Source organism: Meriones unguiculatus, chromosome 14 (assembly GCF_030254825.1).
Source record: "Meriones unguiculatus strain TT.TT164.6M chromosome 14, Bangor_MerUng_6.1, whole genome shotgun sequence".
NCBI lineage: Eukaryota > Metazoa > Chordata > Mammalia > Rodentia > Muridae > Meriones > Meriones unguiculatus.
In genome coordinates this window covers 77899235-77926915 of record NC_083361.1, presented here as the reverse complement: position 1 = coordinate 77926915, position 27681 = coordinate 77899235, and the positions used below count along the sequence as shown (strand labels likewise).

The 27681-nt window shown below is 41.8% G+C and overlaps 1 protein-coding gene across 29 annotated transcripts in view; it reads right to left on the bottom strand.

Annotated features, from left to right (window-relative positions):
- Dlg2 (discs large MAGUK scaffold protein 2) overlaps positions 1 to 27681 on the bottom strand; it is a 1917798-nt gene that overhangs the window by 233367 nt on the left and 1656750 nt on the right. Inside the window, exon 1 of one of the 29 annotated variants that reach the window (XM_060367580.1) lies at positions 4163 to 4524. The exons of 27 other annotated variants lie outside the window; for them this stretch is intronic. The gene's annotated coding sequence lies outside the window, so the exon portion shown is untranslated. Of the gene's footprint in view, positions 1 to 4162; positions 4525 to 27681 lie in introns of those variants that run through there. One more of the 29 variants, XM_060367579.1, reaches the window with a different exon arrangement.

Below are 27681 nucleotides of genomic sequence, written 5' to 3'. Positions count from 1 at the left end.
TGACCTCTACACACATGCTATCCTACATATGCACCTAGCCACCCCCACACATAGACACACACACTACACACACACAAACTAAGCTAACTTAAAAACTCTATATCCCCCTTAAAAGAGATGCAGAATTGCTTGAAGAACACTTACTCTAGAAGCCCAAGTGTTCCTCAAGCTTCCTTTTAACGTCTTCCTTTGTCCTGAGCATTGTCCCCAAACTGAAGGAGGACATGGCAGGCTGCCAGCTGTGAAGGGCTGGTAGGAGTGTAAGCCAACACCACTGCAGATGAGGCAGCCTAGCGGGCAGAGAAGGCTGCCAGGCTGAAGGAAAGGTGGAGGGAGGCTACTGCTGCATTCAGAGCAGAAAGGGAACCTGATGCGGCCAGCAAGGGAGAAGGCAAGGTGCAGAGAGCAAGGAAGAAGGTAAAGAGGGTGAGGAAGATGAGATGGGTTCAAGCACACTGTCTTTTGTTTTTTTTTTTGTCATCAGGCATTTTAACTGCCATATGCAACTCGGTTCTTTTAAATAAAAGGCTGTGTGGGGTTTGTTTTCAAAATACACAAGATGCTTGTGTTTTGTTTTGATTTTTTTAGTAGTCAACACATTGTCAATTATGTCATTAGATAACCTCTTCTGGGTGGTATTTTTGATAACCACTAACTTTGCATGCTATAAACAGATACTTTAAGTTGCCATGCCCATTTAAAGCAGGTTCTTGTTGATGCACAGCACACAGTGGCTTTTTATGGGGACAGTAGGTGCTCAGTTTTCAGTGTCTCCACTGTGCCTTACATGGAGTATTTGTTCTGTTTTCTGAATCCTGTTCTGTAATTCTGTAATTTTGAAAGGAAAAATTTGAGACTGGGACTGTTTGTTGACACCAGTGAATGCTTCTAACACACAAATTCTATTAAGTAAACAAGACTGACATCTACCTATGCATGTAGATTCAATCTTTTCTGCTTTCCACACTTTCAGTCTGTACTAGGTATACTTTACTGACCCAAGCCTGAACCCATGTCCCACAAAACCAGCAGCTGCACCCTTGCCTCCCAACCCATGGCCCATCCTGGAGCTCAGAGACTATTGTGCAATTTGGGATTATCTTTGCATCAGCCATTCAAAGGTTTTTGCTTTTGCTGTTGTGTGTTTGACACAGGTTTCTTGTAGCCGAGGCTGGCCTCAAACTCATTCCTGCCTCTTGAGTACTTAGATGGCAATCAGGCACTACCACCGTGCAAGGCAGTCACCATAGGAGGGTCAGCATCCAAATCCCTCTTATTCTGAGTTTTTCTCAGACTGGAATGTGGACTGCCCCTCATGAAGGAGACCTCCTCTGCCAGTGGAGACCAATTTCCCATGCCTACGAAGAGACCAGTCCAAACGGGATGAATGCTAGAGCATCTCTGTGTGAGGTCACTCAGAGTAAATGTTTTTAGATGTGGAGGGCTAAGAACTGAACGGTGCTGGCTAAGGTAAGGAAGGACAGAGCGGGGTCTGGGCCCTCGGCATCTGAAACAAGGGTCTTGGATTTCAATGACTTGTCCCAACCTGAACTTCAAAAGAGATGCTCTAATCATGGATCCCAGGGCCTCAGTCAAGGCAGAAAGCTAAGGAGGTAACAGTGGGCAAAGCTACAATGGACAGGGCCTGCAAAACGATTAGTGTGTATAAACGCTCGCCCACTAGCAGGCACTTACTGTTTAAGAACTGTGAGAAACTTGCTCCTAGTACTTTGGTTCATCAGTTATTACCTAAAACCACGTGTGTATCAGGGACACTGACACAGCAGCCATTGCTCCCTGCTTACTGGTTACTGAGCGCCATTATTCAGTTCACACACACACACACACACACACACACACAAATCACATATGTTTTGTCTCCAAAATGACATTTTTTTAAAAAAATAACTAGCTCAAAGAGAGATTGTATTAAGTGTGATATTCATACAAATTGATGGATTCCTGGACACACAGCTGATCACTGGAATGCTGACAATGAATCTCTGAAGACATGGCTGATCATGGGATGGCTGCTTTTTGAGAATGTCTAGCTATACATGTGGAAGAACGCAGTCAACACAAACTTATTACCATGAATGAGGAATGTGACTGGAATGAAGGAGTTGCAGGTATCCTTAAGGAAATGCTTCAAAATAAAGGAGTGCTACAGTTGATTCATTATATTGAGAATATAAAGAAGGAAAGGTTGCAAACTGACCCAGACTCTGAGAACAGTCTGATAATTCACTAAATCGCATTAAACGGAATTTGTTTGACATCAGACTCTACGCCCAACCAGAAGGAACAGGGAAGTACTAAATTACATTTCTGTTCAAATTATGAAGCACGTTAATGTGCCATACTTCTAGTATTTTAAACGATGTACTAAGTAAATATCAATTTTACTTTTTTCCCCAGTATCCTATATAAGTAAGTATCAATTTTACTTTTTTCCCCAGTACCCTATATATTTAAAACAACCAACAGCTTTTGAGGATTTAAGGAAAAGCAAGCAAGCAAACAAGCCTGGAACAATCATAGTTTTGCCAATGAGAATTACAATGTTGTTTCCATGGTCACAAGCACCAAGTATGAGAAGACACAGTCCCTGCCCCCCAGTGGTCTGTCAGGGGAATGCCCAACACCTGTGGTGAACTGTGCTCCCTTCCAAAGGGTGCTTAGCTCGGGCCTTCCATTTGGACTTTCAGGGAGCTATGGGAATGGGTCTGATCAGGGCTGGTACAGAGAGAAGAAAGGCCATACAAACTCCCCCAGGTGTGAGGAAAATCCTCTCTCCTGCCCAGGAAGTCTGCTCTCTCACCCCAGGGGAGGGTGAGGAGAGACTCCGGGCTGGTTCTAAAACAGGTTATCAGCTGTTGTGCCAGATGCAAATTAACCTCCATCAGAATGCAGAGATACAGGTTAAGGCTCCTTCTTACAAAAATACAGAAACTAGACATGCTAGCAAGTGCTACCCTGAGCCAACCGGTGTGAACAGAAGCGCTGGGATGCAGATCTCCAGGTCTCCAAAGCCCTGGAAATGCTAAACATCTGGGGCTGTGAGGAAACAAAGTTGTCCGAGGGAGTACATGAAATACACAGGTGGCGAAGTTAAGCCTAACGCATGCATTGTAACCATCTAATCTATCGCCGTTTCTCCATCGTAAAGCATATAGGACTTTTTGTTTATGCCCTTTCCAAAGAAAATGTGGGGTGATGACTCCGGAATGTGACCGATCTGAATCGCAGCTGTTAAGAGGCAGAAGTCTCCCTGGGACACCTTCTCCACCCTTCCAATTCAAAATTAAACGAGATGAATCTATCCCAGAAAGGCCAGAGGCTCAGCCCCAGTTTGATTCTTGCACCGCAGTAACAACAAGAGAAGAAGTGGTTTGAGTTTTGCCCACTAGGCGCAGTCCTGAGGGTTTACACAGGAGGCGTCTTTTAAGCCTCACAGATCTATGTGCGGCACTATCGTTTCACAGATGAGGCTGGCTGCCTAAGGTGGGTCCATATTGGACCGCAGGCAGAATGACCTGAAGAGACATTGTTAACAACTAAGCTACGGTTGTTAATCAACTGCTGCCTGCAGATGCTTAACTGTAAATAAATAACCATGCTTTTGGGGGAGTATCTTAGAATCTAACTTTGCACACCTAACTGCAGCCTTTAAACCACCACACAGAACAGATAACATCACCCCCATTTTACAGATAACGAAGCTGAGGGCAGTAGAGTTCAGCTATTTCTCAAAGTTGCAGTAACTGACCAATGGTAAAAGCAAGATTCAGCGTTCAAGTCTATCTGGTTCTTTTAGACAAATAAGCCTGCCTTCCTGCAAGACAACCGCCTAGCGTGTCCCCTGAGCGGGATCTGACTCCACGTTGAACAGGCATGCAGCAAACAGCTGCTCTGAAATCAGCGCTGACCCAGGCATTTCTGGTGCCCGTTTAAATCTGCTGCAAGAGTTTCACATTCTTGTACACCACAACAGGTCTCCCTCCCTTCCCCCAACGCAGATACACGGGCGCGCGCGCACTCGTGTACACACACACACACACACACACACACACACACACAGAGAGAGAGAGAGAGAGAGAGAGAGAGACAGACAGACAGACAGACAGACAGACAGACAGCGCTCACACGCAGAGAAACTTACTGGTGAAGCAAACTCACCCACAGCGGTTTGGGCGCTGTTGTGTTGAGACGGGGAAAGAGAAACTTCAGTGACTGTTGCTTTCACGGAACACAGCCAGCAACAGATCACAGAGCCGCAGCAGCCGACGCCTGCGAGCGGCAAGCGCTGAGAAACGGCAAGGGCCGCGGTTCGAGCAAGGCAAGGAGAAGGGACCGCCGAGCTTGCATCTCAGTGGCCGTTCTCCCCTCACCGGGCTGTCACGGGCCCTCAGAGAAAGGCAACTCCGATCTCTCCCCGGAGCGCCTTCGGCGGTTTCCGAGCGGCTCAGCCTCGCAGGCAGCTGATCCCAGGCTCAGCTGCGCGGCGCTTCCCTGGCGCTGCAGCTGCGCGGCGGCGGGGCGTGGAAACCCCACCAGGCGGGCACACACCTGACACTCGGGCCAAAGCCTCTGTGGAGTGCAAGCAGGTGGGGCCGCCTTCCCGGTGTCGCCACGGAGCCGGTTGGAGATGTTTCCCAACAGCAGAGGACCCGTAGAGAGAGCGCTTAAACTGAGAAATAAGTGGCTTTCCAGGTGTTGGAGGTCCGCTCTCCTCCTCTCCCTAGCCACACTCGCTTTCCCTCATCTTACATTGAGAAATCCTTAACTTTGAAAGAGAGGAGAGGAGGCAGTCAGCTAGAGGAGCCCACAGAGGGGAGCCCGGACGTAGTTTACCGACATCCCCCCCCCCCCCGGCCCCCACCCCAGCTCACTTCCCAGGAACCCGGCTGGTTTTGAAATTCCAATACTGAAGTGTCTCCTTTATAATGGAGATAATGGGAAACATTCCTGGGCTAGTGTTAATTCTTCACCTGGCTGGCAGGAACCTGCTGCCTCCGCCAGGAAATGCCTGCTACAAACAGCCTGAAGTGACAAGAGCATTCAACAAACAGGAGGAGGGACGAGGAAGTTCACCCAGGCCACCTGTTTTGTGTGGGAACCACACGTCACCAAACTAAGAAGAACCCATTAACCTAAGATTTCAATACACGCTCTTCAGTCAGTCTGAAGTAGGCAATCGAATGTCGTTTCAAGACCCGGTTTCCAAGCTTTCTCCGTGCTTGTTGTTTCTTCCTAAGAGCATTTTCAAAGCATGCTTTTGAAGGATTCTTTTGTTTTGACTTTACAGTTTATGCATTTTCGGAAGTCTAGACTAGTCATGTGCTGGTTAATGGAGCTTCAATAAGTGGAGTCAGACATTATCACACACACACCCCACACACACCACACACACACACACACACACACACACACACACACACACACACACACACACTTGGAGCAATCCAGCTGAATTGTGGCACTGTCTTCCTGCCCTCACTGTTGTTACTCAAATCAGATGTTGTGGTCACCACCGTAACCACCCACCTGTTCTCTTTTCTTTATTTATAAAACTTCAACTTCACTCTGATTGAGTGAAAACTCAAACAGTTCAATCAAAAGTGCCCGACGAAAGAAACAATTTCATGTAAATATTTCTTTAAAATAATTGTAAATGTGTTCATCAGAAGCTCTGTCAGTAAAGCACAACTGAGGACTAGAATCAGTTTAGTGCTTCGGAACTAATATTTGTAATTGTTCCTTTAAATTGTGTGTCTCAAGAGGAGGAACAATGCAGCCAGTCCTGATGAGACCTGAGAGGCTAGGGTCAGATGGAGGGGGAGGAGGGCCTCCCCTGTCAGTGGACTTGGGAAGGGGCATAGGAGGAGAGAGGAAGGAGGGTGGGATTGGGAGGAGATGAGGGAGAAGGCTACAGCTGAGATACAAAGTGAATAAACTGTAATAAATAAAAAATAAATAATTTTTTTAACAAAGAAAAAAGTGTGTCTCGAATTTCATCAAGATCATTTTTATCAGGGTACTACTGAACTGGTGACTTCTGGATGAAAAAAGTGATCTTGTCATGTTCCTCATCTTTTGAGCAGGGACCTGCCCATCTGGGGTTGGGTTACTGGTTAAGATTTTTGTTGCTGTAGTATTTTAACTCCGGTCACATTTCTACTCTTACTGGAGACATTTGGATTTTCCTGGTACGACTAGGTTTTAGGAGGATTGAAGTGGCCTTTTTCTTGGTTAGACTGATGTCCAGGGCACAGGGCTCTATACCCAGACCCCTTCCAGATGAATACTGTCTACAGTATTCTGTAATACTCCAGTAACTGTCAGTTGTGAACACTCCATGAAAACAGTATCAGTTTACGACGACACAGTTGGTCCTTAAGGGACACCAACAGTACCGTGTATATTAGCATATTAGTTATTGTGGGTAAGAGTAGAGAAATAAAGAGAAAAACATCACAGTGGGATTAGTGATCAGCACTGAGTTGCTAGACAGGAAGGATGGGAGGGAAGACATATACAAAAGGGGAAAGTAGAAGCAAAAGAAAAAGAAGGTGGGAAGGGGCAGATATGGGAGTTTTGTTAAAGGCAGACAGAAAAGAGAGGGGGAAAGATGTACACTGAAGTCTCAGGAGGATGAGTCACAGAGACTCTAAAGTATGTCAGCCTGTGTCCCTTTAAGAAAGAAAGAAGAAAGATGATAGGGTATGGGGGGAAAAGAGGTGTGAATTAGTAAGGGACCAAGGTGCTACAATGACCTTAGGTGTTAAATAAATAAGGAGAAGCTGTGGACTGTAAAGGGCAACAAGATCTGGGTGGAGACTGGGAATATTGTCAGCTGACTCCTTTCCTCATAGGGTGACCTGGAGAGAGGCCAGCCAGAGTCTCATTGCAATCTCAAACTTCAAATAGCAACTGGGAGTTGAAGTGTGTGTTCCACATCCTCAAATGCTTAACCAGAGCTGGGGTAAACGTATGAGTCTCCTGTGTGTGTGTGTGTGTGTGTGTGTGTGTGTGGGTGTGAGTGTGGGTGTGTGTGTGGGTGTGTGCTTCTTTAAAGCAATGTGAACTCCAATCATAGTCTTAGATGCCATGGGAGCATGCTGAAAGTTGACGCAGGCAGAGACCGAAAAGTTAATGAATTCCTGCAGAGGAATGAAGGCTATACAATTACAGACCTGTGGATTGATTTGCTCTGTTAAGCACACGTTATTTGACCGTCATTATGAAATCAGTTGGCTACAAGTAGACTGTAGACTGCATGTCAAGCTGCCTTTAAAAGAAACACAGCAGTCAAGAGCTTTTATTACGAAGCGCTTTCTCTTGAGGCATCCAGAAAGTATTGTCCCCTTTGGCTCTTATAAAACATTAATGAACTCTGCAGATAAAAGGGTCTCTATCGGGATGGGGATTGAGTGTTTTAGTCAGGGTCCTCTTTCTTGAGTAGTTTCTTTAGATGTACAGATTTTAGTAGGTTTATCCTATGTTATATGTCTATATGAGTGACTATATACCGTGTGTGTCTTTCTGCTTCTGGGACAGCTCACTCAGGACGATCCTTTACAGGCCCCACCATTTACCTGCAAATTTCATGATTTCCTTATTTTTCATTGCAGAGTAATACTCCATTGTGTAGATGTACCACAATTTCTGCATCCATTCTTCAGTTGAGGAGCATCTGCGTTGTGTCCAGCTTCTGGCTATTACAAATAAAGCTGCTACAAACATGGTTGAGCAAATGTCCTTATTGTGTACTTGAGCCTCTTTTGGATATATGCCTAGGGCAACAGAACCAGAAAATTTGAGCACAGGGGTCTTCCCAGAGACTCATACTCCATCCAAGTACCAGGTATGGAGATAATGTAGAACCCCTGCACAGATGTAGCCCATGGCAGTTTAGTGTCCAAGTGGGTTACATAGTAGTGGGAAAAGGGATGGCCTCTGACATAATCTGATAGGCCTGCTCTGTGTTCACCTCCCCCTGAGGGGGGGAGCAGCCTTACCAAGCCACAGAAGATGACAAGGCAGCCACTCCTGATGTGATCTGACAGACTAAAATCAGAAGAAAGGAGAGGAGGACCTCCCCTATCAGTGGACTTGGGGAGGGCCATTCGTGCAGAAGGGGGAGGGAGGGTGGGATCCAGAGGGGAGGAGGGAGGGGCTTATGGGGGATACAAAGTGCATAAAGTGTAAGAAATAAAATAAAATAAAATAAAATAAAATAAAATAAAATAAGAAACTTAAAAAAAGAAAGGGTCTCTATCCAGGTCCCTTGCCCACACATGGATATATCACCTTAGACAGGCATCTTGGCACTTTCCAATCACTAACTTGGGTGGAAAAGCTACAGTTGGGTGTGGTGGTACTGTCTGTAATTTTCAAGATGGGGAGACTAAAGCAGGAGGTTTGAGGTCATTCTTCATAGTAAAAAACCTGACAGAAAAAAAAAAAGGAGGGCAAGGAAGAAGAGGAAGAGGTAGAAGGGGAGGAGGAAGAGGAGGAGGGGTAAAACTCACAAAGTAATTGTGTTATTATTGCAAGTCACTCTAGCTCCATTACTTTGAGTGGAGAACTTCTGTTTTCCTGGCTTGTGGGGATTAAGACTGGATGTTTCCTCTGCTGCCTGAGGTTGGGATTCTGAACTGACTTAATGGTGTAGCAACAGTAGCTCCCGCTTTCAATCAGAATAGGCATATTTTCATAGTTGCTGCATAGAGAATCTCAGACAGCCCAATGAACAAGTCAATCTATTCCCCATGGACAGACACAGGACCCTCCGAACAGGTGAGATGCTGCAATAATCACCAGTCCGTCGCTGTATCTGTATCTGCTGGTCTTTTGCCACCTTCCAGGGTTAATGTGGTTTACAGGAACTAGTTTAAAGGAGGGCTCCTGTAACTGATGTGGATTCTGACAGCTGGAAGCCAGGATCACTCCCTGGATTTGTTTCCTTTCTTCTCTGCTGGTTGCTTCCTCCTCCCAGAAGCTCTCAGGATTTCCTTGGGATCTCCAAGGTTCTTTGCTATGTATTGAATTCAGAAATCTTTCAGAATGTACTATCTTTATTTTATTTTATTTTTTTATTGAGGTAGGGTCTCACTAGGTTTCCTTGGCTGGCCTGGAACTTACTACGTTAAAGCTTCCGGAAATATGGAGACCTGGTTTAATTCCTACCTTTGCCAAAACTGGTAATTTTGCCAAATAACTTTTTTATAAAGTCTGTCAAGCTTTTATTTAAGGGGATCAAGCAAAAGGAAATGTTCTGCAAAGTTCAAAGTTTAGCATAAATGCCAGATATCACAGAACTATTCTATCGCTAGGTTTTACACAAATTAATAGACATTAAAAGAACATAAAGCCTTTGATTATGTATACCTCAGTTACAGCAATCTAGGTTAGAAAACTCAGCTTCAAACCTCAACTCTATATTCAATCAAATATCCAACCCCATCAATTCTACCTCCAAAATGTTTCTCTGCTCCATCTATCCCTTTCTGTTGTCACTGAATTCAGGCAGACCCTCTCTCAATGTGTCTCCTTTTTATGGCACTGGAAGGTAAGGTGCCATATGGCATTTGGCTACATTGACAAATGGTTTTATTTTTAGTATTGAAATTTTTATATTATTATTATTATTATTATTAGAACTCAAAACACCAGTTAGCCAAATGACCAAGATCAGTTTCCAGTGATATTATACAGCTGTTTTTGAAGGCATTGTTTCTCAGAAACAAAGCCTTTTGGAGAGGTGACAGTTTTGGAATTTCTTAGAAAGACAGACTGTCAGACTAGACTAGCATTCTTTTCTTTTTGTAGACAGCACTGACTCATAACGAAAACGGAGGCTGAAGGATCTCAGCAATGAAAGTCCACTCTGTGTATGATTTATCACTGTTTTCATTGCGTCTGTTTTTGACAGTGAGGCTGCTCTGTGAAGTGTCTGTTTCGTCTTTAACATATTTTTTTTCAAAGAATAAAAAAGAAACCCTAAAAGCATCTGAACTCGAACAACACCTTTGTCTACTTCACGATCTACAGCGAAGGTGACTTTGTAAGGGTGAGTATGTGTGGAGAAGTGATGTCAGTATAACCCAGCGGTTATCCACAGGGTTAACCCCTCTGCATAGTGATATCTAGTTTCTGCGCATCTGTGTAGGACAGAGTTCGGGACAGCATGCGTAGTTCAATTCGTAGGTATCTATATAAGCCAAGAGGCAAAAATAGCTCGTCTGCAAGCATCATTTTCATAGGAGAAACAAAGTATGAGTGTACAATCTATAATTCTCCAATTAAGTGACGAGCCACAATGTATTGCTCAAACAATCACATTTGCATGAATAAAAGAAAACAAATTAGCTCATCAAAGCTGTGCTTCCGAACTAGAGTTTTAAAAGAGATGCCACAGTATACCGGAAGCTTCTTCACCTCCCAGATTCAGGATTTTAGGCTGGTAATGCAACACTTCCATCAAATGAATTATAAGGGCATCATCTTTCACTATAGTCCCATGGTTGCCTAAGTAAAGCACACATAATCATTAAGAAAAAGTAGATGGAAGAGAAGGAAATCAGAGACAAAAACCTGAGAAAGTGAGTTTTGAGAAGTGAACATTCATATTGATTTGGGTCTATGTTTTTCAACCATGCTTTGATTAATGGCACAAAGCTTCCTCCTCCATATTTGTCTCCCTTTCTCCTAAATCTACGTTATGCTCCCTGCTTAAGATGCCTCTCAAGTATCAATATGGTAAGTAGCAAAGAACATATGTGTGTAACCGCAGAAAACCTAGGGCTATGGGTTGAGTATGAAGTGCGCCCCACGGCTCCTGTGTTGAAGGCTGATGACCAGCCGGAGCATCTAGGGAGTGAGAAGCAGTTGTATTCTGAGAAGTCTGACCTAATCGATGGATTGTTCATACTAATTGACTCTAACACACCACTTGAATCCTTCGTTTGGCTTTTTAAGGTCAATTACTTACCTTTCATGGGTAGTTGTTTTCATACATAATTAAAAGATGCTGAGCAAATTATTAAGGGTTATTAAATTGTCATTTGAATTAGTGTCTTACCAGTGTTTAAAGAGGATTTTAATTTGGTATTGTAATGGAAGGTTAGATGCCACATGATACGTGGCTATGTTGCCAAATGTTTTTCCTGTTACTGTTTTTAATTTTTATTATTATTATTATTATTGCCAGAACTCAAAACACTTACCAACTAGCCAGATGACCAAAATAAATTTCAGGTGACATTATACGCTTGCTCTGGAAAGTATTTTTCGGGTACAAAAGCTTCTTGAAGAGTTGATGGCATTATTGGAAGACAAGAGGGATTCACAGGTGGAGCCTTACTGGGGGAGGTTGGCCACCACATTGGCGGCATGTGGTCTTGGGGGTCACACTTTATCTCTGCTCCTCTTCTGTCTCTCACCTTATGTCTTCCATAAGGTGAGCCACTTGGTCACAACAAATGCTCCCCATCTAACTCAATTTTCTGCTTCACCCTGCACAGGCCCAGAATCAACTGAGTTGAGTCACTATGGACTAAAACTTCTCAAACTATGAGCCAAAGTAATATTGTTCTCCTCAACTTGTCCAGATATTTTGTGACAGCAATGAGAATCTGACTGACACACATAGGTTGGAAATGTACATCAACCAGAATTGTATTCTTGGTCCATAGTTAACTCTCCATAACTGATAAGACTAACAACAAATGAATTAATAACTTGGGCTCAGTATTGATTTGACCTGAAGTTTTCAAGCATCATTTTGATTGACTCAGTTAGCATTCCATAATTTAGTGAGTACTTTATTCAAATAAGGTATTATTTTTCTGTATTTTTGGTATAAATGACTTTGCTAAATCAGAAAAGTCTTTACGCTTATGCTTATGGAGTTTATAGCATAATGGTGAGCATCAGTGCTCATGGGCTCTGGTCATGAGACATTCATGCATATCAATTTAGAAAATGACTAGTTGCATTGTAGGGGGCATACTGAAGGTTGAAGCTAGGTTTTCTGCATGCTAGCGAGCACTGTATCATTAAGATGCGCTCATATCTGTTATTCTCTTTGCTCTGGAGACAGGAACCCATTCAAGTACCTAGGCTGGACTTGAACTTGCAATTTTTCTGCTTCAGCCTCCCAAGCAGTCAGGATTACAGGTTTGCAACGCAGTGTCTAACTGAGTAGCTTTTAATGCAGTCTTGCTTGACTTGGTCTCCGGAGCCTATCAGTTAAAGTCTTTCATTGGCTATGTCACTTTTCTTTCAGAGCATCACTTTCTCTATCAATAAGGCAGTGTTGAGACATTTGTTCTGTCTACACCACAGGGCTGTGAAGAATAAGTCATGCTAGATGCAGCCTGACTGGCGATTCCAGGTTTCTTTCAACTTGCATGTGATGCAAATGGCTTCTGCAGAATCCACTGGTTTTTTAATATTTATAATTTCAGAGATATGAATATGACACAGGCTAGCTTATTTATTTATTTACACAGGGTCTCTCTACATAGCCCTGGCTGGCCTTGAACTCACAGAGATCCCCCTGCCTCCTGATTGCTGGGATTAAAGGCATGCACCTCTGTACAGTTTTAGTTCTTTTATTTTTGAACCAAAGCACAGATGAGGAAATTCTCTGCTAAGTCTCCTTCATTGTCCTAGTTATTTTTTCTGTATTCTAGTGTTGGACACTGAGTAGGTCTGTAAGAGGGTTAGTCAAAGTTGTTCTTGAGTTGCTTTTCTAGATTTATCATTCCCGATCTCTCCAGTTATTCACCTGGAAGTACTGTCCTATACTTGTCACAGCTGCAGTCATTACTATCGTCATTGTCCTTCTTCTCCATCTCACTGATAACGCCTATTCCTCTTTTTCTTTTCTTATTCCTCTTATCCATATTTTTTAGGTAGGTACTCATTGTGCTGTTCGGGGTGGCTTTATGTGCAATCCTCCCATATCAGTCTCATGGGTGCTGGGACTGCAAACATGCCACAATGCCTGGGTTATCTTTCTTCTTATTTTCATTTCCATGTTTCTACCCCTTTCTCTTCTGTCTGTTGTTATTTAATATTCAAGGCTTTGACCCAGAAACTGGAGGGACTGAGAGTGTGACATTGGGTAGCTTGGGGAAAATGATGGAAATTCCCCATTTCCTGATTCTTCTATGAGTAAAGAAAGTCTAAATCAAGTTCAGATTTCAAAGGTCTATGTTTTTCAGGAGCTTTAAAGGTACCATCACAAATTATATATTAGTGGTGTTTAATGCTATCCAGCTACCATTACTGTGTATGACGAAACTGTATTAGGAACTGTTTACAATTTGCACTGATCATGTAATTTTCTAAGTTAGATTGCCTGTGGATGATAAGAAGTCAGTACAAAGCCAGAAATTCTTTTTTAAATGCTTCATTTAAGGGAGGGCAGACTTCTAACTAGAAGGTTTTTCCCTAGAGATAAAGACTATGCATATGACGTCTGGCATTAAAAAATGTTTTTCAGAACTTTTTCTTTCTTTCTTTTTCTTTCTTTCTTTCTTTCTTTCTTTCTCTCTCTCTCTCTCTCTTTCTTTCTCTCTTTCTTTCTCTCCTTCTTTCCTATGTACGTGGGCACATGTACACCACAACATTTAGGCGGAGGTTTTGCAGGAGTCATTTCTCTCCTTCCAGCACATGTGTTTTAGGAATCAAACTCAAATCATCAGATTTGGTAGCAAATGCCTTTACAAATGGAGTCATCTTGTTGGCCCCTAGTGGCATTTTGTTTCTATGAAATGAACTTGTCAAGGACAGCCAATTAGGCTTCCTTTGCTAGACAAACAAGCTTGGAACTCGTTCAAATTTTGTCCTAATTCCCTATGCCTCAACAGCAGGAGGTAAGTCAGATTGGAGAGCTGTACTTTGCATTAAAGGTCATGAAATTCCACATCATCAGTTATCACTAAAAGTTCTCATCAGCTTACTCACACCTATAAAATTTGCTCTCCTCAGAGGTTCTGAATCTACCTAAGTACCTCAAAATCATATCCTTTTTACCAAATCCTGACAAACATATTATTTAAACAGTGCTAAGCTCATCATTTCAACTCTAGCATCATCTATCACACGAGCCACAAAAAAAAAAAACCCAACAAAAAACAAAAAAAAAACCCATATTGTTTTATTTCTATCCATTCTCATTACTACAAGGGTAGACGTTGAGCATGTAAACCCTGCTCAAAATCCTTTAAAAGTTACTCATTAGGGGTGGCAGTGATTCCCAAATTTCCCAGAATAGGTGTAGCTTAGGGACAACATAAAATGGTTTCACATATAAATATAAACATAGGAATGTTTTATACCATCCTTACTCTTAAAGATGAAAACATCAGCCCTGGATCAGCCCTAATGTCTTTGACATGTTGGCTGCTGCTGCTGCTGCTGATGATGATTTCACCTGTCTGTCTGTGAATTCTTTCTCCTGTGTGGGAATTGGAAGCATGAGAGAGAGAGAAAGCAGAGTGGGCACAAAGCCGAAGAGCAAGCATGTTCCTGCTGCAGATGGTGGGCCAAGTGAGAACATTTCCTTCCTTCCTTCCTTCCTTCCTTCCTTCCTTCCTTCCTTCCTTCCTTCTTTTAACAAATGGGCTTCTTTTAAAAATATATAATTTATTTTATATTTATTGGTGCTTTGCCTGCATGTACGTCTGTGTGAGGGTGTTGGAAGCCCCATAATCTGAGTTACAGACAGGTGTGAACGAACAGCTATGTAGGTACTGGGAATTGAACCCAGGTTCTCTGGAAGAGCAGCTAGCTAGCAGCCAGTGCTTTTTTTTTTTTTTTTTTTTTTTTTTTTTTTTTTTTTTTTTAGAAAAAGGAAACACAGAAGAAAGGAACAGAGCAGAAAAGAGAAAGGAGGAGAGAGGAGAGGACAAGGTGAGCATGGTGGGGGAGTCGAAGGAGGTCTTGAGAAATAACTCAGTGATTAAGGACAATTTTGGCTCTTTCAAAAGAGAAAAGAAAGAAAGAAAGGGGTAATATTGAGTCTAAACAACATGAATAAAAAACAACAAACAAGCAACTGGACAAATATAGGTAGAACTGAGGGGGAAATCATCTGGTCTACTTTGTAATTTGCCATAAATAAATGAACTCTGTGGTAACAACTATTCAACTTTACTTTGTAATAAGAGAAGGGAGGAGTCAGGAAGAGAAAAAATAGAAAGAGGGAGAAGGGAAGGAAAGACAGAAGCAGAGACAGAGACATAGAAACAGAAAGAGACATACAAAAGAGATACAGAGAGGGGATTTTTGTTATTGATTCTTTACAGTATTTTCCAATGAGCTGGAAGGTGGCTATAGGAAGCTTTGAACTATGTGGAGACTCATGGGTCAAAGCACTTAAAAGAAATGTTAAAATGAATATTAAATAATGCAATTTTATTTTACATAAGCCCCTAATTTTTACTGATCAATTGTATGGATAAGAATTTTTAAATTGAGTGGTGGTGGCACATACCTTTGATCCTAGCACTCAGGAGGCAAAGGCAGACAGATCTCTGAGTTTGAGGCCAGCCTGGTTCCAGGATAGTCAAGGCTACATAGAGAAACCCTGTCTCAAGACATCAACAACAAAAAACCAAAACAAAACAAAATGATTTTTCAGGTACAGTCTGATAAGTAAACATAAAAGCATCAATCACAGCTAAGATATATAAATAAAAATATCAATTTGAGCCTTAAATATTGTACAAGGTCTATTTTTGGTAGATTACAGGCCTACACTTTGCATGTAAACAATAGTTTGTAAAATAAAATATATTTGTTTTTATGACATTAAAGAAAGAGAGGCAAAGTCTTATGTTAAAATTAATTTACATTAACATTTTTATCTCTAGAGCTGGAGACATGGCTCAGCACACATACTACTCTTGTAGAGGACCTAAGTTCAAGTCACTTTACCCATATCAAGGCTCATAACTGCCTATAACTCCAGCTCCAAGTGATCCTATACCACTCTGACCTCCTCCTGCACGCACATACACACACACTCACTCATACACACATAAATATGTGAAAATTAAAAATCTTAAAAAATGTTTTTTTAAAAAAAATTATCTCTAAAAAAAAAAGAGTGAAAGTGTAAGCCATAGCAATATGATCCTAGCACTCAGGAGGCAAAAGCAGGCAGATCTCTGAGTCTGAGGCTAGCCTGGTCTATCGAGCAATTTCCAGGACATCTAGAGCTACACGGAGAAACCCTGCCTCAAAACAACAACTGATCCAGAACATGCAAACTACTACAATTATAAAGGAGAAGGAAAAACAATGCATTACAAAAATGGCCAAGATATCGGACAGCAGAAGGTTTTCCAATTGTTAATTACATTTTTATATTATAAAGAACTTTGTGGCCTAAAAAGTTGCCTCAGTGGTTAAGAGCACTTGTTCTTCAAAAGGTCCCAGGTTCAATTCCCAGCATCCACATGGAGGCTCACTGCCTCCTCACACACCAGGCATGCATTTGGTGCATAGATGTACATGCACGCGAACACACATTCAAACCAAAATAATAAAAGTAAATTTAAAACAAATTTAAAGTTGTGTGAGTGGGTGAGTGGCACACACCTTTAATCCCAGCACTCTGGAGGCAGAGGCAGGCAGATCTCTGTGAGTTTGAGGCCAGCCTGGTCTACAGAGCAAGTTCCAGGACAGCAGGGCTACGCAAAGAAATCTTGTCTTAAAACACCGAAACAATACAAAAAAGCAAAGTTTATACACCTAGAAGTGGGTAGGACTGAGACAGTGTATGTATATAATAAACAAATGTGTAAGTATGGGGAGTGCTGTCCTAAATCACGACGCAAATATAATGATGTTATTAATTTATCGATGCCATGTTCACCCCATAGCTTTGCAATAATATTTTTCATTTAGTATTCTGAGAAGATTTTTTTCTAAGAATATTAATATACCATGTTGCCCACCTGTCCCATCTGCTTGGATGATACATATTTTTTTGTAAATATTTTTTTTTAAATTTTCAGTCTATGAGACAGTAGATAAGTGTCATGTATTATATAAAAGGCAAAATACCATCCGTTACATAAGCGGTATATGGAGGAAGTAGGTATCTCTACATTTCAATCCGCATGATCTAAATTTTGTCCTCTGCTTACGTAGCGTGTGACCATGAGCAGGCTACTTTAGTCTACTACTACAATTCAGCTTCCTCTCTTATGAACTGGGAATAAAAATAGTACATACCTCTTAGGGGTGTTCTTGTGACCGTGAGAATGAAAACAGGCAGAACGAGTGGTGTTCAATAATAAAGTTTAGTTTAATTTATTGTGATCCACTTCCTCATCTATGGAATTGCCTTGCTACTATGAAATGAAGCGCTATGCTTCCTGGGCTCTCTTGAGAATGGAATTCATGATGAGGCTTGTGCGTGCAGACGCTTTTCTACTGTATCCAGAGGGCTGAAATGAGCGATGGAATATCTTCTTTTCCCTCCGTTGCTGTTAATAAAGACCAACCAGAACTGAACTGTTAGGAGGCACTGTGGTTGTCATGGAGGCTATAAAAACTGCCTTCAGGCCTCTTCCCCCTTATAGCGAGATCTTAAGGATGGTGTTGTTATGCGTTTTTCTTTGATCCAGTGGCAGCCTCCTAACACCTACTCCTTCAGTTCTTTGGTGATATTACATTTAGTTCCCTGAATTACATTTTTTTCTCTCTCTCTCAAACTACAATTAGGTGGTTTTTGTTTCAAATTTGCTCTCTGAATGAATCACATAGCAACCTGTGTTCCCACGCACCCACACACAGGAGATGTACAAGCCCAGCGCTGTGTGATAATGGATCTAGTTTGTGAGGTATCGCTTTTTGGTAAATATATTAACTTATATCCCATGATCCATGTGGAAATCAAGATCACCCCTACTTGGTATCAAAAAATCACTACGCACACACAGACACACAGACACTTTCTCTCTTTCTCATATGCACATACCCATATACTCATATACCCATATTCTAGATATTTTCATACAACACAGAGTAATTGGACAGTAGACTTTGGATCCAGGTAGTTAAATTCTGATGCACAGAAAGATTTCTTTGGAAGTCTAGAAATCTTAACATAAGGCTTCCTGCCCCCGATTCACTATTGTTTTTATTTAGAAGCTGAAAATGCCACCAGAGAAAATGCCCTGTGCGTGTTTGTGATTCACTACCTCTGGGACTCTGGGACACCTGTTTGGCACCAAGGTTTGGTATAAACAAAGCTTACAGGCACCTACACAGCAGCTAATACTATGCTAAGTCAGCTGTCCAGACCTGCCCCATAGCCATCAGATTTCATTATGAAGTAAAATGATTAATTTCCACAGGAAATTATGTTGAAGGAAAACTAATTAATTTCCTATGCTTGGGATTTTAATCCAAGCTGGCTTCACACCAGCTGTTTCCTCATGATGCTGTAATACACGTACCTGTTGCTCAAAATTAGTAGGAGCAACTGGCAATGCTAACCTCAGCTCCCAAACTCTGGCAGCTTGCGTTTCTGTTTCCTGCACATCTCGACCAACTGGTCTCCTAATCCTGAGGCTCTTTACAGGGTTTAAGCTATGCACTCATTCTCAGTGTTTGTCAGGTACACTGAAGGATAACACTGGCAAGGCAAGTTTTGTTGATTATGGTCTTTACATAGCAAGAAGTGTATAACTTTGGTTAATGAAATTTAAATCAGTGCAATACTGTCTTTGACAATCAATGTTGTCTACTTTATAGACTCTAGAAAGAGCTGGAAGATGGGCCCCTAGGAATGACTGTGGACGGTTATCTTGACTACATGGTTATGTGGAGCTGGGAAGCCCGGTACAGGATGAGTGGCAGCATTTTCTAGCTGGAATCACAGACTGTGTAAATAAAGAAGGAACGGAGCAGCAGCATGTGACCCTCATTCTCCGTTTCCTGATGGACCCACTGTGATGAGCTTCATCAACATCTTGCTGCCTCGACTTCCCTACCACGATAGGCTGTGCCCTTTAGCTGTGAGCCAGAACAAACCTTCTCTTCCTTAAATTGCTTTTTGTTGGACGCCGTCTCTGAACAAAACTAAAAAACTTGTATGGGGGTTCACTTCCTCTTATTCTAGCCTGTTTCACTGTGAAGCTCTGGCTGTCTTTGAACTCACTCAGTAGACCAGGCTGGCCTCACACTCACAGAGTTCTGCCTTCCAAGTATTGGAATTAAAATAATGTAGCACCACACCTGGCTTTCCAGTATCTTTCAGGATCTTACCTGCAATCAACAATTTCCTCATTTTGTCTTTAATTTCACTTATGGTTCTAACTCCTTTCCCTCTGCAGTTCAATGTACTGAAGTATTTTCTTTCTTTTAGTTTATAGTGCTATAGCCTTTCATTATTATCATTCTCTTTGCAAGCGACTCCTAAGAATTGAATTTCTCAAAACTGGGGTCAGGTGACGTATTGCTAATATACACAACTTCTTCAGAAGACTGGACTTCTGTGTTCACTTTGACTGTTTGACTGTCTGGATGACTGTGCTCTAATCTAGCAATACCAAGGGATTTCTGAGTCTCTAACAATATGAAAATATTGTTCATGTGCGTGAGCAATACATCAATACTGAAGGGTTCTGCCTTATTTGCCTTCAGCCAAGGAGGAAACAGGGCTAGACATGTTCTAAGGTTAAATACTATCTAGAGGCACTTTGGAAAAGTGCAAGAGCAGTGGGAGGCCTTAGTCAGACCTGGCATGTGCTGAGAAGAACACATTAAACTCAGGGAGCCAGTGCTGCTCTGCAAGCTGGGATTAGCAATTGTTTCGGTCAAAGTACCATAGATTATTACATTAAATCATTGTAACCTTTTAAATGTATTCATTTTATGATGTTTTGCCTGTATATTTGCATATGTGTCACATGTATGCCTGGTGCCTGGGGACTGAAGGCAGGGCCTGTGCAAGGGCAACAAGTGCTGTTATTTGCTGAGCCACCTCTCCATTCTTAACACTGTACTTTTAACTTAACTTACGTTAGAATTTTCTTTATATTTGATTAACTGATGTGCAATGTGCATAATTGTGTATGAATACAGATCACTGACACTGATTTTACATCTAGATACATTTATGTAATACAAAGAATCAGGATAGCTTAACAACGCTTACCCCAGAAACAACCCAGATGTCCCTCAATGGAGGAATGGATACAGAAATTGTGGTGCATTTACACAATGGAATACTACTCAGCAATTAAAAACAAGGAAATCATGAAAATTTCCAGCAAATGGTGGGATCTGGAAAAGATCATCCTGAGTGAGATGTCTCAGAAGCAGAAAGACACAACAGTATACTCACTTATAAGTGGATACTAGACCTATAATATGGGATAAACATACTAGAATCTGTATACCTGAAGAAGCTAAGCAAGAAGGAGGTCGCTGGGTAAGATGATCAATCCTCACTCAGAAAGACAAATGGGATGGACATTGGAAGAAGGAGAAAACAGGGAACAGGACAGGAGCCTACCATAGAGGGCCTCTGAATGACTCCACCCATCAGGGTATCAGCGGAGATGCTGAGACTCATAACCAAACTTTGGGCAGAGTGCAGGGAATCCTATGAAAGAAGAGGGAAATAGTGGGACCTGGAGAGGACAGGAGCTCTACAAGGAGAGCAAGAAAACTAAAACATCTGGGCACAGGGGTATTTTCTGAGACCGATTCTCCAACCAAGGACCATTTATGGATATAACCTAGAACCCCTGCTCAGTATTCAAGTGGGTTCTCTAGTAAGGGGAATAAGGGGCTGTCTCTGACATGAACTCAGTGGCTGGCTTTTTGACAGCTCCCCCTCCCCGTGGGGGAGCAGCCTTACCAGGCCACAGAGGAGGACAATGCAGCCAGTCCTGATGAGAACTGATAAGCTAGGCTCAGATGGAAGGGGAGGAGAACCTTCCCTATCAGTGGACTTGGAGAAGGGCATGGGAGGAGGTGAGGGAGGGAGGGTAGGATGGGGGGATGAGTGAGGGATCTACAGCTGGAATACAAAGTGAATAAAATATAAAAATGATAATCAAGAGAGTGGATACGGGGTAAGATAATCAATCCTCATTTAGAAAGACAGATGGGATGTGCATTGAACATATGACAGGAGTCTACCACAGAAGGCATCTGAAAGACTCTACTTAGCAGTGTTTCAAAGCAAACACTAAGACTCATAACCAATCCTTCTGCAGAGTACAGGGAATCATATGAAAGAAGGGGAGTTAATATGATGGGGAAAGAATAGGAGCTCCATAAGGACCAAATATATCTGGGCACAGGTTCTTTTCTGAGACTGACATTCAACCAAGGACCATGTATGGATATAACCTAGAACCTCTGCTCGGATGTAGCCTGTGGTAGCTCAGTAACCAATTGGTTTCCCATAGTAAGGGGAACAAGGCCTATTTCTAACAGGAACTCACTGGCTGGCTCTTTGACCTCCCCACCCCCCAAGGGAGGAACAGTCCTGTTAGGCCACAGAGGAGGACTTTGCAGACCTGATAAAATAGGGTCAGATGAATGGGGAGGAGGTCCCCCCCATCAGTGGACTTGGAAAGGGGAAGGGTGGAGAGTAGGGAGGAAGGCTGGGATTGGGAGGGAATGAGGGAACGGGATACAGCTGGGATACAGAGTTAATAAAGTGTAATTAATAAGAAAAAAATTAAAATAAAAAAATAAAAAAATGCTGGACCAATTAAAAAAAATAAAAAATAAAAATTTAATTAAAAAAGTGTGCTTTCCCCTTCTCATTTAAAATATATTTTGTGAACACATATATTACACACTCATATTCCAGAAATTACTTTAACTTCTAATGTATTTAATTGTTGTAACAAAATATAACACAGTTATCATGGTCACCCTCATTTTGATGAAGAAGAAACTGAGGCAGAGACAGAGATATGTAGCTAACATGGTCACACAGCCTATGGGCAGTGTTGCCAGGATTTTAATCTAGGCATTTTGGCTCCCAAATCTGATTTGGACCACAGGGAATGCTGATTCCTTTTGGATAGAATGTGTTTTAACTCAAAATTTGAAAAATACCACATTAGAAAATATGATCTTGAAGAGATGTATACTATCTGCCCTATTCTCTTTTGGAATGCTTTTTCAGGATAATCACTATGTCACTACAGAGCGATTATTTACAGACCTCTGACTAGAATTAGATCTTTATTCTATTTTTAGAAAGCATAAACTCAACTGTATATTTTCACACAGTGTTGCAAAGGCACCTCAGGTTTAAAGAAGATGAATTAGCTCGCATTGTCTATCCTGAATTTGTTCTCTATTCTAAAGACCCTTCTTTGACTATATTTTACCTCTGACCTAATGATCCCCCTCTTTACTTAAGAAGGTCCTTGCTTAGTATCGGAAAGGGAAAAAACAAAAGAAGCCTATAGAGCTATTATGGTGGCCTGATGACAGTCACATATTGATTATGACTAAAAGACCAAAAACCATAGAAGGGGATTTGACCATGCTTAAGGCCCAAGGATTATGGACATACCATTTAAAAAAAAATGCATTGTTTAAACTGACTCAAAATAACACCTGCTTACATTTAGATGTGAAATCTCCTTCCATTTCCTTGTGCATTACTGTGTAAGTGAATGCTGTCTTTTAGGTATACGATTTTTACTGGTGCTAGAAAAGGGAAAATGGAGATGCAGCACAGTTGGTAAAATGCTTCCAGCTTCCTGTGGAGTGCAGTGTTCAGGCCCCAGCACTGCAGCATTTAATGATCTGACGATGGCGGTGAATGCCTATAACCATAGCTCCCTGGAGGTGGGGCAAGAAGAAAAAGTTCAAGGTCATCTTCAGCTACCTATGAGTTCAAGACCAATCTGAGCTACACAAAACCCTTTCTCTACTTCCAAAACAAAACCAAAACAACCCCTCTTTATAAGTAGCCATTTTGTAGGTTCTATTCCAATCAAAATACTTTCAAAGAGTATGTTCATTTCTATAAGACGTTTTATCACCCTTGACTTTTTGCTGAAAATTTTTATATCCATTTTGATAAATTATGTCTCTCAGGCAGATAGCTGCATGAAGGGCAATACTGATGTGGCCTCTGTTCTATTGATCATTCTAGTAGATTGTCCCTCCGAGATCTGTGTATCCGCAGGTCCATTTATCACCCCAACCTTATACTCTCTTTGAGTTTAAGCATTATCTGGGAGACACAAACATCTCTAAAGAAGGAGGTGAAATCCTGCGAGGAAGTCTAATAAGGGTTTTGGTTCCCATCTGGCTACACCCTGGGAGGTAACACCATTTTCATGGAAATGCAAACATAGGAACATTCACTGGCAGAAATTAGCAGATCTTTCCAAATACGCTCTTACAGGCGTGTGTGTCCAGAGTAGTGAATTTCATTCCAAAGAGACAATGGCCACAGAGTATAACCCGATGAGATGAAATAATTGTCTTTGCTTCCCTCTAAGAACTTGTTAGTAATGACAAAGATTGCCCTCCTTCTAGCCACCTGGGAAGCTGTGTAAACATAATTGGTCAGGATCAGATCTAGTTCAGTCTGTGTGCTTTTACTCTCCCGTAGAAGAACTGGTGGGTACTACAGAAAAGTCATGGACAAGATAAAGAAACATCACCAGAAAAAGTACCCAAGATTGTCTTTGCTCTGGTCTTTAATTAAAATATGAAAGAAAGAAGCAGCCACTCTTGTCTGATGCAGCTTACTGGCACTAGGACATACGCCTAAAAACCATTTAAAAAGGAAGAATGATCTGGGCAGTGATGGCACACACTTTTGATCCCAGCACTTGAGAGGCAGAGGCAGGGAGATCTCTGCATTCGAGGCTAGCCTGGTCTACAGACTGAGTTTCAAGACAGCCAGAGCTACACAGAGAAACCCTGCCTCAACACACACACACACACACACACACACACACACACACACACACACACACGTATATATACAAATGTAACCTCATCTTTTTACCTATAAGAAGACCAATATTTTTGTGCTTGGATTTGGGAAGCATATACCAGATTATTATCAAATATGTAAAGGATTTCTTTAACATCACTAGTACTGGGCTATCTCAGTACCACCAGGACACAGAATATCCTAGTTAATCCAATATTTAGGTAAATAAGAACTGTCATAGGACTTCATGGTTAGATTATCAAAACAGCTTTTTAACAGGTTCCATTACTTAAACATCTTTTTTTTTCTATTGTGTGTATATGTATCTGAACAGGTATACATCAACCATGATTATGTGTAGAAGTCAGAGGATAATTCTTGGGAGTCAGTTTTTTTCCCTGCCACATTGTGGAGCCCAGGAATCAAACTCTGGTCATTAGCCCAGACCCAAACAGACACCTCTGTGAGCCATCTTCCCAGAATGGCACCTTTACTGTCAACGCCAGCTTTCAGGTGCCATAGGAACAAATGAGGGAAGCATGACTCCTGGCCATTTGTATGATCACCTGTGCTTTCGTCTGCTTTCCCTGTAGGGCTTTCACACAATCTTCCACATGAATGAATGGCTCCATAAGCCATCTCTTCAGCCTCTCAGGAGAACACCAAGAATTGGACAAAAGTTAATCTTCTAACACCTATTTTGAAAAAAAAAATATACTAAACATGATTTACTTTTTTTCAATAATGATTTCAAGGCACCTTTGGTTTTATTTGCATTGAAGCTATTTGGCTTCTAGATAACAGCTTAGATACGAAGTAGACAGGATCTGTTTGTGTATGCATTTAACAAACATTTATTGACCACTTCCAAGTGCTAATTTGCTATTTAGGAGTGAAAAAAAAGAGATATCCTATTCTCATTAAACACCTATGTTAATGAGAAAGGCAGACAAATATGTTAGCCAAATGAAATACGTGTTTTGTAGTAACACGAGATAAGAGTATAAGGTGGAGAAGTGGGATTAAAAGTTTATGCATACTGAGGAAGCAGAAAAAATGCTTACCGAGAAGTTATGTTTTTTTTTTTCTTTTTCTTTTTTCTTTATCTTTTTCTTTTTCACAGGCTCATGTAGCCCAGGCTGGCCTCAAACTTGCTATGTAGTTGAGGATGACCTTCAGCTTCTGGCTCTTCTGACTCTACCTCTGTAGCACTGAGCTGAGATTAGAGCCATAAAGGACAACACCTCTTCATGTGTTGCTGTGAACAAACGCAGGGCTTTGTGCACGCTATGCTTGCATTGCATCAACTGAGCCACACACCCAGCCCAGAAAGTCATTTTTACTGTTATACCATTTCCTGTCATCTTTATTTCTTTTTCTTTAATTAATTTATTTATTCATTTATCCTGATCATAGCCCTCCTCTCCTCTGGTCCCTTCCTCCCTCTATTGTCCCCGTCTCTCCCTCCCCTTCTCCTCAGAAAAAGGGAATCCACCCTACCAACCTATCCCAGCAATCAAGTCACTCCATGACTGAGTACATTCTTTTCCCCTGTGGCTTGGCAAGGCAGGCCCACCAGGGAAAATGATTAACTAGCAGGCAACAGAGTCCATGTCACAAACAGAATCACATTCTCCTTACTAGGAAACCTATATGAAGACCGAGCAGCACATTAGCTATATCTGTGTAGGGGGCCTAGTCCAGTCCATGCATGGTCCTTGGTTGGTACTTCAGTCTCCACAGGCCCCTCTGGGCCCTGGTTAGCTAGCTCTGTTGATCTTCTTGTGGAGCTCCTGTCCCCTTCAGGTCCTTCTGTCCTTCCCCCCACTTTTCCACAAGACTCCCTATGCTTTGTCCAATGTTTAGTTATGAGCCAAACAGACGGCAGTTTTTAAACAAAGGTTTCAAGAGAGGTATATTTTTTGGGAAAGGTCATTTCTGTCTAGGAACCCTAGATGTAAGTGTAAACAGTGTTCCTAGGACACAGAGGTCTGGAGGCCCAGAATACAGGGGTAGAAGAAGTGTAGCCAGAAAGAGAGGAGACAGGCAGAAATGGAGGACCAATCCTACAGGACCTCAAAGATCAGTGAGGACTCTGGCTTTACCTTTAAAATAAAAGAATACAATCCAATCATAACTTCTATTTCTGTAGAAGGCAGGTTGCAGGAAGAAAAGACATAATAAAGGAAAGCACTAAGAGTCAGTTGTGATTTTCCAGGCATGGATGATGTCATAAAGATTAGCATGGGAGGCAAGAATGCTTAGACATCATGAAACTCTGGATACAGATTTAAGGAAATGGAACATGATTATAGACCTTGGGTATAGTATGAGAGAACAAGAAAGAGCAAAACCAACCCTGACAATACATTTTCAGCTAAAGTTACTGGAAAAATAAAATTGCATCTGAGGTAGAAAGAACATTAGACTGGTGGGCTATGTGGAGTAGAAGCTTGTGAGTTCAGTTGTGGAGAAGTTAACTATGCTAATGATGCCTGATACACATTCAACTGAGAAAAGGACCACAAACCTGGAGCTCTTGGGGATGGCCAGTGTTTAGATTCCAGACAAATTGAAGTCATTTACACAGAGATAGGATTTTAAATAATGAGACTAAGATAAAAGAGCAAGCCTAGACCTTACACACTGGAGGCTTTAGTTCTGGAGTGAGCCTGCAACTTTTGTTTGTTTTAAGAAGGCAACATATGGAAAGATAAGAGGAAAACTTCTAAGTAGGGGCCACCCAAGGCAGGTAAAGTAGGCCTTTCTAGAAGAAAACACTGGTCCACTATGGTGAACACAACTTATGAAGAACCAAATGTGAAACCTGAGACGTGAAGGTGAAGCTCCTTTGTGAACCTGAGAATGTACAATTGTCTGAGTGAGTGCTGATGAAGAGAGGCGATCAGAGACACAAGAGAAAATTTCCAGTGAAGTTTGCTTTAAAGCATGGCTGCCTTGGTATCGGGAGAACGTCAGGGTAATTTTCCTCCAGAAGGACTGAAAATGAAGAGATCCAGTGGCTAGGGGGGTGCTGATCATGCAGAGGAGCTTTGCTGAAGCACCATCTGCTTAAGGAAGAGAAAGAAAAGGGTCTGTTCAGGAACACGGACATCTATCCTCAGGTCTGGGATGTGGCACGGGTGTAAGGATGTTAGACCAGCAGTGGGAGCTGGTGGGAATTTTCTTCTGACTAAAACTTCCTCAGGAAAGTAGAGAGCAAGTCTGTCCACTGAGAGTGAAGATGAGGAAAGAATTGTTAAAGGCATGAGGTCAAGAGAGGATGAAAAAGTAAGCAACAGGAATATGAGTTTATTAGAGACATATACTATGATTTTCACGGGAGATTAACTACCTCGGAATACCTTGGCCAAAGGCATCTATCTAGAAATAAAATAAAGATCAAACACCAGTCTCTCAACTATTCATTAGACAGCTCCCCTGCCCCCATATTATACAAGATAGTAGCTGCTTCTTTTCTTCTTCTTCTTCTTCTTCTTCTTCTTCTTCTTCTTCTTCTTCTTCTTCTTCTTCTTCTTTTTCTTCTTCCCCCCTTTCTTTTTTTACTTTTTGAAACAGGATTTCTCTGTGTAGCCTCTGCTATCCTGGAGTCACTTTGTAGGCCAGGCTGGCCTCGAACTCACAGAAATCTGCCTGTCTCTGCCTCCCTGAGTGCTGGGATTAAAGGGATGTGCCACTCGCCTGGCTAACAGGTA